The following is a 13,874-nucleotide window of genomic DNA, read 5'->3' on the forward strand; positions in this document are numbered from 1 at the left end:
TGGCTTGATAGAAATACACTACGACGGGCACGTTTGCTGTTATAATTGGCCTTCATTGTCTTAATTGTCGAAATCTGAATCTGAAATTTTCTTCTTCATTTCTCTCCACCCCCCTTATCTCCCCCTCTCTCCTTCTTTCTATCTCCCTCCCTCCCTCCCCCTCTCTCTCTCTTCCTCTCTCTCATTCATGATCCTTATACATATAACAGTAGAGTCTACTATGTCTACACACGACCATAACAGTTTCACACATGTTGTAGCTTCTTTTAATCTTCTCCAAAACAATATGTTTCGTCCCTCAAAATTGTTGTCTTATTACACCACAGGTGCTTTGTCGACAATTCTACTCTAATTGTTACAGTGTATTCAAGGCAGATAATAAAGATATCTTTTTCGTAGGTTCTCTTTAAAATGCTCAAATATTACAAAAGAAGGGAAGATATGATTTTTATATTAGTTCATATGTCGTGCACTACGATCGAAGAGTTCTTGACAGTGATTGATAATTAAACACTGAACTCGTAAAACTTAGTTTCCTTTTTAATATCACGATCTGTGATGGTGATTCTTGTCAGAGGATCAAGGCAAACACTTTAAAATTATACTTTTTGATTGTAAAGTTTATTAACGAGCATTGTATTTTAGATCGTATTTCAGGCATTACTTTCTTTTATATTTATTTCATATTGACAATAAATGAAAAACTTCGAAAATAAAAAAGAAAACTGATTTAACCAAGACTTAAAGCGAACTTTTAGGAGGGGAATCTTATGACCACGTATTGATAAGCCATACGTCAATAGACTCAAGTCTCAGTACATTCCGATTATAACTCTATATAATCTTATAATATTGTTCATATTTTGTCTCTTTAATAAGAATAAGAATGGATAGTCAACAATCGAAAATAAGCTAACACTTATAACAATTCCAAGATAAAATGCCACAGAAAAACAGTAGCGGGATTTCACTAAACTAAATGCTACCAAGAAGAAAAAAATCCATTATAATAAACATATACGATCAATCATGATATATAGCACCTATTATTAACCAACTTGTTATTCAACCATCCAGACAAGATTTATCTAGTCAGATATATAGCACCTACTATTAAGCAACTTGTTAATCAACCATCCAGACAAGATTTAACAAGGCAGCATCTATTATTAACCAACTTAATTAACCATCCAGACAAGATATAACAAGTAAGATATAGCACCTATTACTAACCAACTCAATCAACCATCCAGACAAAATTTAACAGGTTAGCACCTATCATTAACCAACTTAATCAACCATCCAGACAAGATTTAACAAGCCAGATATAGCACCTACAGTATTATTAACCAACTTGTTAACCAACCATCCAGACAAGATTTAACAAGTCAGCACCTATTATTAACCAACCTGTTAATCAACCACTCTGCGTAGTGATGACAATTATTAAACATAAACCAGTAGACATTATTACGGATGTACCATGCCCCGAGCCGATCCGCTTGTTCCTTGGTACATCTACTTCGTCCTACGTAGCTCTTCTGTCCATAAAACTTATTACAGGGGGATTTTCCCTGTCTTCCGATGCCCCCATCTCTATATATCACTATGTCATTTCCCCACTCATAGTACTTTTCTCTGAAGGAGACCATAGAATGTTTCCAAGCCCACTTGTTGAGGTAGGTATCACGCTTTCGTCTTCCCGACCAAGAGGAGGAGGGCACACCGCAGGGGAAATCTTTGAATTTGATATGCCAGTGGTACACATTCGAGTAATCGGCTGATGGATAAAACAAAAAAATTGAAGCAGGAATTGAAAAGGGATGGAAAATGTCAAAGATTATTGAGTAGCATTGCTACCACACATCATCCTAAGAAAAATAGGTTCAACTTTGCTTCTGTATCAGCATTAAGGATGCAGACCGTGTTACACTGAGAGCATCGGTTCTCAGATGGAACCAAAAAAAATCAAAATCAGTCAACAAATAAACAAGTATTTTTTTTGTGAGTTTTGAAAAATATGCATAAATTAGCATATTAAATGAGTGTCAAAATTCTGTGTTGAAATTTTGTATCCCCACCTGGAGCTATCATATATAGCAAACAAAAGTGACATTACTCAACAAATGAAGGAGGAAAAGCATTTCTTGTGATTTATGAATAAGTTTTGCATAAATCAACATAAATAATTTTCTAGTCAAAATTTCACAATTCTTTGTGGGAATTTGGTGACCCTCATTTAGCTCTACCAGATAAAAGAAAAAATCAAAATCAGCCGACAATTAAAGAAGAAGAATTTATGTGATTTTTTTTAAATACGCATAAATTAGCATTAAAAATTTTCTAGTCAAAATGTCAAAATTCTGTGTAGAATTTTGGTGAACCTCATGATGCTCTATCAGAAGGAAGCAAAAAAAATCAAAATCGGTCAACAAAAAAAGATGGAGAATCATTTTTTTTTGTTAATTTTGAAAAATGCGCATAAATAAGCATATTTGATTAGTTGCAAAATTCTGTGTAGATGCTTTGAATCCCCGACCTAATGCTATCATATAAATCAAACAGAATTGAATGAATGACGAAGAAGAAGCATTTTGAAATTCGGTCTACGAACAAAAAAGAAGAGGCATTTCTGTGGTTTATGAATTTCGCACAAATTAGCATAAATAATTTCCTACTCAAAATTCTGTGTAAGAGTTTGATAAACCCCATGCAGCTCTACCAGACGGAAGAAACAAAAATCAAAATCGGTCAACAAATAAAGAAGAAACATTTTATGTGAATTTCTAAAAATATGTATAAATCAATTTCGCTTAAATTAGCATAAAAATTTTTCTAGTCAAAAATTTTGTGTAGAAATTTATGTGTAGAAGTTTGGTGAACCTCATAAAGCTCGACCAGACATGCCAGATGGAAGCAAAAAATCAAAATCGGTCAACAAAATAAAGAAGAAGCATTTATTTGTGAATTTTGAAAAATGCGCATAAATTAGCTTAATTAATGAGTTTCAAAAGTCTGTGAAGAAGTTTTGAATCCCCCATCTAGTGCTATCATATAAAGCAAACAGAATGGAAATCGGACTTAAAATGACGAAGAAGAAGCATTTTGAAATTGTGGACGGACGACAGACGACGGACGCCACGCCACGGCATAAGCTCATCTGGCCCTTCGGGCCGGATGAATTAAAATGGCTAGTTTAATTCTCCCAATCTCTTCTCAATGGAAGCAAATATTTTGATTTGCTTCTTGGAGATTCTGGCATCACATAATGCAATTCCATTTTATAACCTTTTACTTAAAAGGGTTTAATATAATAAATAAGGTGATTACGGGTATAACACCAGTTCGTAATATTTGCAGACCAGCTAAAAGTGGAAAGGAATTATCATTAATATAAAAAAATAATCGGCGGGATTTCATTTTTGCAAACTCTGAAATGCCGGTATCATTGGCATAATTAACTCCCAAATTGAAAGATTATTAGGAAAACTAATGCTATGTAATCGCTGATGTGGTTTACGGTACACCATGTGGAGTGTTATAGAAACAGTGGATAGAAGAAGAGAAGAAATGGATAGGCGAGAAAGTGGAGATTTGAGAGTAGAGTATTCTTTCTTGAAAGTAGTCCTGAAAAGGACTGTAAACCAGGAAAGATTGATGAGTTGAGAACAGCTTGAGTAGTAGAGCTAATGAGGAGATGCTGGCTTGAGTCGGCGAGTAGAGATGATGAGTAGTAGAGAGACTCATTAGTCCTGAAAAGGACTGTAAACCAGGAAAGATTGATGAGTTGAGAACAGCTTGAGTAGTAGAGCTAATGAGGAGATGATGGCTTGAGTCGGCAAGTAGAGATGATGAGTAGTAGAGAGACTCATTTCTCATTACAGTCTCTCTACTACTCATCATCCTACTCGCCGACTCAAGCCGGCATCTCCTCATTAGCTCTACTACTCAAGCTGTTCTCAACTCATCAATCTTTCCTGGTTTACAGTCCTTTTCAGGACTACTTTTAAGAAAGAATACTCTACTCTCAAATCTCCACTTTCTCGCCTATCCATTTCTTCTCTTCTTCTATCCACTGTTTCTATAACACTCCACATGGTGTACCGTAAACCACATCAGCGATTGTACATGCCACCATGCAAACCTTCAAACAACATCTAATGATATGTAATAACCAGGGACGTCCCAGGAAATAACAGAGTTTCAATAGTGACCAAACCTGAGCCTCGATTTTTGTTATAGCCATTTAAGAAAGCAACTTCTGAATAGTATTGAAAATTATCCCATGAATTACGCATTTAGGGATTGTTCTCAATAGGTGTATACTCATTTTTTGTACAACCTAATAATGCACGAATAAATTAATTGCGCAGTGAGTGAAGAATGATCATACAACTTCTGACCGGGCTAGTAATGATCGGTGCATATATATATCATGCACGTTGATATGAAAATATATGGCATATGAAAAAGAAATTATGGATGTTAAGACATAAACCAAATTATCATGATAATACAAAAGTAGTAAGACATCAGCGTTCATTTATTAAGAAAAAATAGAATTGAACCAAATATTAATTGCAACCTACCAATCACTGACGGGATTACCACGACGAGAATGGCGATGGTCAACAGAGCAAGTTTCATCTTGTCGCCTTGATCAATATATCAATATAACACTTGTTAAAGTTTGATGAGTTGTGTCGGCGATCTTACCGAAGTATCTGCATTTTATAGAAATGACTCAAAAACTTTGTTTTGTTCGCATCTGGATTCTTGACATTGCATCTCGTCGAACATGTTGTAATAATGAGAAGGGCTGGCATTAATTTACTTCCGTATTTCCGACTTGGTTATTTGTTGTAGGAAGTTATGACCTCGAAAGCAATCAGGAATATATATATTGCCAGGGTAATAAAAACAAACCTTAAACCAACATAGGTAACATGAATGCTAGTGCTAGTGAAAACACTCCCAAGGGTCGAAATGAGAGGAATATAATAGTTCATATGGAAGTTATTTCGATCTGACAGGGTGAGGGTGAATGAGTGGGTGAATGTGTGGGTGTTTGTGCGTATCAGGGTAATAGAAGTAGTAGTAGTTGAATATGATGGCGCTCTTCAATCTCTCCAGATGATGCGAGCCAGTTTTTTCGTAAGTAGGAGGCCGTCGGCAAAGGAAAGCCCATGTGACGTCACACCATCTAGCGACGATCAAATATCTCGCCTTAGACAAGGCACCTTGCCGACTTTGTACAAGTCACAATCTCGCCTTCTCGTCTCAGACAAGGCGCCTTGGTGACTGTGTACAAGTCGCCATCTCGCCTTCTCGTCTTCGACAAGGCGCCTTGGCGAGTTACACAAATCGCCGTGTAGGTGGCACTATCTATCTCATCGTCATTACTATCTATCTCATCGTCATCACTATCTATCTCATCGTCATTACTATCTATCTCATCGTCATTACTATCTATCTCATCGTCATCACTATCTATCTCATCGTCATTACTATCTATCTCATCGTCATCACTATCTATCCCATCGTCATTACTATCTATCTCATTGTCATCACTATCTATCTTATTGTCATCACTTTATATCCCATCGTCATCACTATCTATCTCATCGTCATTACTATCTATCTCATCGTCACCACTATCTATCTCATCGTCAACACTATCTATTTCATTCTCATCATTGTACTCCATTTGGGTTTGGGGGTGTTTACCAATGTTCAACGTGTCTTCCTGAATACGTTGTGGGTTTTCTTTTTCAACCATGCCCCCCCCCCCCAAAAAAAAAAAAAAAAAAAAAAAATCTTATTTTAATTTTGCTTTATTTTGAATTCTCTTTCCAACGATTTCAAAACATACCTTCTACCGTATCCTGATTTACGAATATCACGATTTACGATCAAAACAGGTAGATATGAAATTTCGAAAGATAAAATTAAAAAAAATACTGAAACTAAATTATACAATAATATATGGTATTACCGGGAACGGCGACTTGCACCAAGTTTTTTTACCAAAAAACTTCAGCACGCCGTTTTTATTTCACAATTTTTTGTTTGCAAGATTGTGACTTTAAAAACACAATTGACGATTCTGATGGCTTCTTTTCTATTTTAAGCAGATATACCTTGATTCCTGTTCAAAGAATATTATTTTAAAAATCAAGTTTATTTCAAAAGAGAACTTTTTTACCTTCAACGCCGTTGTAAGGATACGATGTTGTGCCAGTACCCATTGGTATGCATCCATACACGACCGAAGTAGACATCGCAACTACCGATATCCATACCGCCAACGACATCGTGTTTTACAAAATCATTCTTGTGGAAGAGGTTCATCGTGGTGAAGTATTGAGTAGAAGAAATAACCAGTTGATACATCGTGAGACAACTGGTTATTTCTTCTACTTAAATTCATTCTTGTTGATTATCCAGGCTTTCCTATATCCGTCTTTTCATACATGTATAATTGAAATTGGTGATATCAATCTCAGTCAATCGAAGTTAAAGTCGATTTCTAATGTGTTATCTTATAAGATACAGAGAGGAGTTGTCGGGGGCAAATTCTAGTACATGTTCAATTTTCGAATATATCGCAGCCTCGCTAGAATAGCAATGACCCTGGTATCACCGTCACACGGACCCATTCCAAACGGGACTGCTGGAATGTCATTGGCAATGACATAGACATAGCTTTGATCGGTCTGGAGTAGGCTTCTTTTGGTGTGACTGCGTAACACACCTGAAGCGTATTGCAAGAAGAGTTACGATCAAACGCAACTCAAAGTATCATACACAACTTGACTTTCACCCAATGAAATAGACGTATTAGAAACTTGCGCTTGATTTCTTGATTTGCGTTCACTTTTTTGCTACAAAGGGCCCGAGATCTCTAGGAGGGGTGAACTTCGTTCTACTTCTCCTGCCAAAAGGGAATGTTTTTAAAAGTTTTCAGAGGCACTCTCTCACCGGAGTGTTCTCTTTAATTGCTAGAGCGTCCAGTAACAAAGTCTTTATTTACACTCCGCCATATACGGGTATAATAAATGCAGAAATTGGTATGTTTTCCCTGTGTCGGTCCACGTTCAAAGAAAATAAAACCGATGTAGACAAATTGAATGAATATCAACTTTTCGCCCATATGGCATCATCAGAAAATTGTAAAAGTTTACGGGTACAATTATGTGAGAGGTAAAAAGACCAAGCATTTATTGGTTACGACTGCAGCTTTGAAAAAGAGTGCTGGAATGAAATTAAAAACACGAGAGGTGGCTTGATAGAAATACACTACGGCGGGCACGTTTGCTGTTTATAATTGGCCTTCATTGTCTTAATTGTCTAAATCTGAATCTAAATCTGAAATTTTCTTCTTCATTTCTCTCCACCCCCCCCCCCCCCTCTATCTCCCCTCTCTCCTTCTTTCTATCTCCCCCCCCCCCCCTCTCTCTCTCTTACTCTCTCTCATTCATGATCCTTATACATATAACAGTAGAGTCTACCATATCTACACACGACCAAAACAGTTTTATACATATTTTAGTTTCGTTTAATCTTCTTCAATATAATATGCTTCGCCCCTCAAAATTGTTGTCTTATTACATGTACACCACTGGTGCTTTGTCGACAATTATACTATTAATGTACTATTACAGTGTATTCAATGCAGATAATAAAGATATCTTTCGTAGGTTCTCTTTAAAATGCTCGAAAACTACAAAAGAAGAGAAGACATATTTTTTATATTAGTATATGTCGTACATGATCGAAGAGTTATTGACAGTGATTGATAATTGAAAACTAAAGTTTCCTTTTAATAGCACGATCTGTGATGGTGGGGCTTGTCAGAGGTTCGAGGCCAACACTTTAACATTATACATTTTAATTGGAATGTTTATCAATAAGCATTGTATTTTACATTGTATTTCAGACATTATTTATTTGATATTGACAATAAATGAAAAACTTCGAAAATAAAAAGAAAATTGATTTAGCAAAGTCTTAAAGGGAACTTTTAGGAGGGGAATCTTATGACCACGTATTCATGAGCCATATGTGAATAGACTCAAATCTCAGTAAATTCCGATTATAACTATATAGAATCTTATAATATTCTTCATATTTTGCCTCTTTAATAAGAATAAGAATGGAAAGTCAACAATCGAAAAAAGGCTTACACTTAAAACAATGCCATGAGAAAAATGCCATAGAAAAACAGCAGCTGGATTTCATCAAACTAAATGCTACCAAGAAAAAAAAAATCCATTATAAACATATACGATCAATACTTCCCTCAATGATATATAGCACCTATTAACCAACTTGTTATTCAACCATCCAGACAAGATTTAACAAGTCAGATATAGCACCTATTATTAACCAATCTGTTAATCAACCACTCTGCGTAGTGATGACAATTATTAAACACAAACCAGTAGACATTTTTACGCATGAACCATGCTCCGAGCCGATCCGCTTGTTCCTTGGTAAATCTACTTCGTCCTACGTAGTACTTCCATCCATAACAGTCGGATCTTCCTTCTCTTCCTATGCCCCCATCGCTAAATATCACATCGTTATTTCCCCACTCATAGTACTTTCCTCTGAAGAGCACCATAGAATGTTTCAGAGCCCACTTGTTGAGGTAGGTATCACGCTTTCGTCTTCCCGCCCAAGAGGAGGAGGGCACACCGCAGGGGAAATCTTTGAATCTGATATGCCAGTGGTACACATTCGAGTAATCGGCTGATGGATAGAACAAACAATGGAAGCAGAATTGAAAAGGGATGGAAAACGTCAAAGATTATTGAGTAGCATTGCTACCACACATCATTCTATAAGAAAAATAAGTTCAACTTTGCTTCTGTATCAGCATTAAGGATGCAGACCGTGTTACACTGAGAGCATCGGTTCTCAGATGGAACAAAAAAAATCAAAATCAGTCAACAAATAAACAAGTATTTTTTGTGAGTTTTGAAAAATATGCATAAATTAGCATATTAAATGAGTGTCAAAATTCTGTGTTGAAATTTTGTATCCCCACCTGGAGCTATCATATATAGCAAACAAAAGTGACATTACTCAACAAATGAAGGAGGAAAAGCATTTCTTGTGATTTATGAATAAGTTTTGCTTAAATTAACATAAATAATTTTCTAGTCAAAATTTCACAATTCTTTGTGGGAATTTGGTGACCCTCATTTAGCTCTACCAGATAAAAGAAAAAATCAAAATCAGCCGACAATTAAAGAAGATGAATGTATGTGAATTTTTTTTAATACGCATAAATTAGCATTAAAATTTTTCTAGTCAAAATGTCAAAATTCTGTGTAGAATTTTGGTGAACCTCATGAAGCTCTACCAGAAGGAAGCAAAAAAAATCAAAATCGGTCATCAAAAAAACATGGAGAATCATTTTTTTTGTTCATTTTGAAAAATGCACATAAATAAGCATATTTGATTAGTTGCAAAATTCTATGTAGAAGCTTTGAATCCCCGACCTAATGCTATCATATAAATCAAACAGAATTGAATGAATGACGAAGAAGAAGCATTTTTAAATTCGGTCTACGAACAAAAAAGAAGAGGCATTTCTGTGGTTTATGAATTTCGCACAAATTAGCATAAATAATTTCCTACTCAAAATTTCAAAATTCTGTGTAAGAGTTTGATAAACCCCATGCAGCTCTACCAGACGGAAGAAACAAAAATCAAAATCGGTCAACAAATAAAGAAGAAACATTTTATGTGAATTTCTAAAAATATGTATAAATCAATTTCGCTTAAATTAGCATAAAAATTTTTCTAGTCAAAAATTTTGTGTAGAAATTTCTGTGTAGTAGTTTGATGAACCTCATAAAGCTCGACCAGACATGCCAGATGGAAGCAAAAAATCAAAATCGGTCAACAAAATAAAGAAGAAGCATTTATTTGTGAATTTTGAAAAATGCGCATAAATTAGCTTTATTAATGGGTTCAAAATTCTGTGTAGAAGTTTTGAATCCCCCATCTAGTGCTATCATATAAAGCAAACAGAATGGAAATCGGACTTAAAATCGGGCCGGATGAATTAAAATGGCTAGTTTAATTCTCCCAATCTCTTCTCAATGGAAGCAAATATTTTGATTTGCTTCTTGGAGATTCTGGCATCACATAATGCAATTCCATTTTATAACCGTTTACTTAAAAGGGTTTAATATAATAAATAAGATGATTACGGGCATAACACCAGTTCGTAATATTTGCAGACCAGCTAAAAGTGGAAAGGAATTATCATTAATATAAAAAAATAATCGGCGGGATTTCATTTTTGCAAACTCTGAAATGCCGGTATCATTGGCATAATTAACTCCCAAATTGAAAGATTATTAGGAAAACTAATGCTATGTAATCGCTGATGTGGTTTACGGTACACCATGTGGAGTGTTATAGAAACAGTGGATAGAAGAAGAGAAGAAATGGATAGGCGAGAAAGTGGAGATTTGAGAGTAGAGTATTCTTTCTTGAAAGTAGTCCTGAAAAGGACTGTAAACCAGGAAAGATTGATGAGTTGAGAACAGCTTGAGTAGTAGAGCTAATGAGGAGATGCTGGCTTGAGTCGGCGAGTAGAGATGATGAGTAGTAGAGAGACTCATTACTCATGCACGTTGATATGAAAAAATATGGCATATGACTAAAAATTTAGGGATGTTAAGACATAAACTAAATTATCATGATAATACAAAAGTAGTAAGAAATCAGGGTTCATAAAAAAAAATTGAACCAAATATTAATTGCAACCTACCAATCACTGACGGGCACTAGCGTACCTACGGGGGGGCAGAGGGGGCACTCTGCCCCCCCTGACGAGCCACAACCCCATACAAAAGACATATACCTGTCCCCCCTGACGAGCTTAAAAGACCTTATTTGCCCCCCCCCCCCCCCTGACGAACTTGAAGACCTTTAAGGCCCCCCTGAAGAGCCTGAAGACTTTTTTTTTTTTTTTTTTGCTTGTCAAATTATTTTCTGGTATGAAAACCTAAATTTTTTTATTGAAGACCTTTTTTTGCTTGTCAAATTTTTTGGCGGCCGATTTTGCCCCCCCTGTGGAAAATCCTAGGTACGCCACTGCTGACGGGATTACCACGACGAGAATGGCGATGGTCAACAGAGCAAGTTTCATCTTGTCGCCGTGATCAATATATCAATATAACACGTTTAAAGTTTGATGAGTTGTGTCGGCGATCTTACCGAAGTATCTGCATTTTATAGAAATGACTCAAAAACTTTGTTCCGTTCGCATCTGGATTCTTGACATTGCATCTCGTCGAACATGTTGTAATCATGAGAAGGGCTGGCATTATTTTACTACCGTATTTCCGACTTGGTTATTAGTTGTAGGAAGTTGTGACCTTGAAAGCAATCATGAATATATATATTGCCAGGGTAATAAAAACAAACATTAAACCAACTGAGGTTCCATGAATGTTAGTGCTAGTAAAACACACCCAAGAGTCAAAAGGGAGAGGAATAATACAGTTCCTCGGGAATTTATTTCGATCTGACAGGGTGAGGGCGAATGTGTGGGTGCGTATGTGTGTGTTTGGGGGAAAATCATGAGTGTGGGTTTGTGCACGTCATGTTGTGTAGGTGAACGTGTGTGCGCGTGCGTGTTTTTGGAAAAATGTGTGGGTGTGTGTGCATATGAGGGTAATAGAAGTAGTAGTAGTAGTTGAATATGATGGCGCCCTTCAATCTCTCCAGATTATACGAGCCAGTCTTTTTCGTAAGTAGGAGGCCGTCGGCAAAGGAAAGCTTATGTGACGTCACACCATCTAGCGACGATCAAATATCTCGCCTTAGACAAGGCACCTTGCCGACTTTGTACAAGTCACAATCTCGCCTTCTCGTCTAAGACAAGGCGCCTTGGTGACTTTGTACAAGTCGCCATCTCGCCTTCTCGTCTTAGACAAGGCGCCTTGGCGAGTTACACAAGTCGCCGTGTAGGTGGCACTTTTGAGCTTCCGTACAAGATAAACTTTATCGCAGATAGAATTTCAATGGACCACATGTGCCCCCTTGAAGTTAAAAATGAAATAATTAAGTATTCAAAGAGAAAATAATCAAGGAACTTTTGTCTATAAAGTGTCATGCAGTTTCATAACTGAGAAATTTTTAGTCTCTTTAACTCCCTTTGTCATAATCAAATTCTTCTCCATTAAATCCCTAATTTTCACATCTGATCAAGTTCTCCAACTAATTCCCTTATCTAGTTTCCTGAGCATTTTTTATGCACTCACAAATTTGGACCGATTTTAATGAATGAGGTTGTAGGATGCTTTGGGGAATGTCCTGGCCCTGCTTCATTTAGGCTGTTACTAGGGTTACCCTAGGAAGGCTGAAACATCTCTATTTTATAACCTACCCCTTTTATTATACTCACTGTAAAAAAAAAATAGTTGAAATTACTCAATAAAATTGTTTCAACAGATTGCCTTAATTTGTTTAAGTATTATGAATTTGGCAGTTTTAAGTAAACTTTACTCATTTTCTTTGCATCCATTTCACTCAAGAAAATTAAGTTACAATAACTTAATTCAATTTAGTAAAACAATCACTAAAATGTTTGAAAAATCAAATGGGGGAGTGGACTTTCGTTATTCGAAAGTCCGCTCCCCCATCGTCCCACTTTTACTTTAGTGGCATCATTTTCATCTTAGACATCTTTTATCCAAATATTAGACTTTGTGCATTTTCACTTACCTGTTACATATATAGGTACTTACATTGATATCTATACGCAATCGTTTCATTCTTACAGATAAAACAGTGAGAACAATATAATCATTTTCCGAAAACCTAAAAAGACATCTGAAATTCTCTGCTAAATGACTATTTAATGATGCTCTTTCTTTGATTCAAGAAAAGAATAAAATAGTTAGCACACCCTTATCCGAAAAAAAATCAAACACAAATATACACAACAAAAAAAGGAAGTCCCCCCTTGAACAAACATCAATAATTTCCGAACCAAAGCGAGTTTTTGATATATTTTTACATGAGCGTGTAGGTAATTTTATAAGCTCCCATCTGAGTAAATGTTATGGATGTATTTTACGTCATGCTTCAGTGAGCACCCTCAGAAGGCAAAAATGTCACTTTTCAAAAGTCACAAGCCAAATATCATGATTTAGATTCCAATTTATTGGAACTGATTCCACATTTTCATCATGAAAAATAGTCAGAAGGTTTGTAAAAGGTACTTTCTAAAAGACGATACGACTTTTTTGGCTAAATTTCACGGTTGAATAAACACAAGTCCAAATTTGCTATAATTGGATTTTTTACACATTTTTATCAATAAGAATGATAAAATATGATGACAGTTATTTTTGGGAAGAGTATCTTCAACAATATTCATCGTTTCACGGTTCAAGGAACATTTATTGAAAACAAAAAATACGATTTTCAAATATCATAGGCAAGTATTGTTTCATTTTGGTAACTGAAACTGATCTTTTATCAACTTTTCCGTTATGTTTATGACCAATTAACATGCTTCAATGATTCAAAGGCGTTAAATTAAACATTCACGCTTGAATGAACATGTGGAATGTGATTAGCTCCTTTTTACGTTATTGGAAAAAATGCAATTTATAACTATGGATATCTGTCACAAACCTCCTTGCATGGTTCATTTGATTTGATTTTTATGAAAATCCCGATGTTTAATGCATCAGTGAGCACACATTATTCGAAAATTATGCAAATGAGAAGAAAGTTCAAGGCCTTGGCCCCACTCTGTGCCATATCGAATTGTTATTTTGGTGTGCGCGCCTTTTGGATAGTGTTACTCCGAAGCCATGTGCGAAGTTTCATGAAAT

At 35.8% G+C, this 13,874-nt stretch overlaps 1 long non-coding RNA gene across 1 annotated transcript; it reads right to left on the reverse strand.

The window, feature by feature from the left end:
• Window positions 1-250: 250 nt before the first annotated feature.
• On the reverse strand, window positions 251-4,789 carry LOC135157270 (uncharacterized). Its single transcript, XR_010296285.1, has 2 exons — window positions 4,590-4,789; window positions 251-1,780 (listed from the first exon to the last, which is right to left on the reverse strand). It is a non-coding gene; the product is annotated as an uncharacterized LOC135157270 (long non-coding RNA).
• Between the last annotated feature and the right edge of the window lie 9,085 nt (window positions 4,790-13,874).

Source organism: Lytechinus pictus, chromosome 17, assembly GCF_037042905.1.
Source record: "Lytechinus pictus isolate F3 Inbred chromosome 17, Lp3.0, whole genome shotgun sequence".
In the NCBI taxonomy this organism is placed as follows: Eukaryota; Metazoa; Echinodermata; class Echinoidea; order Temnopleuroida; family Toxopneustidae; genus Lytechinus; species Lytechinus pictus.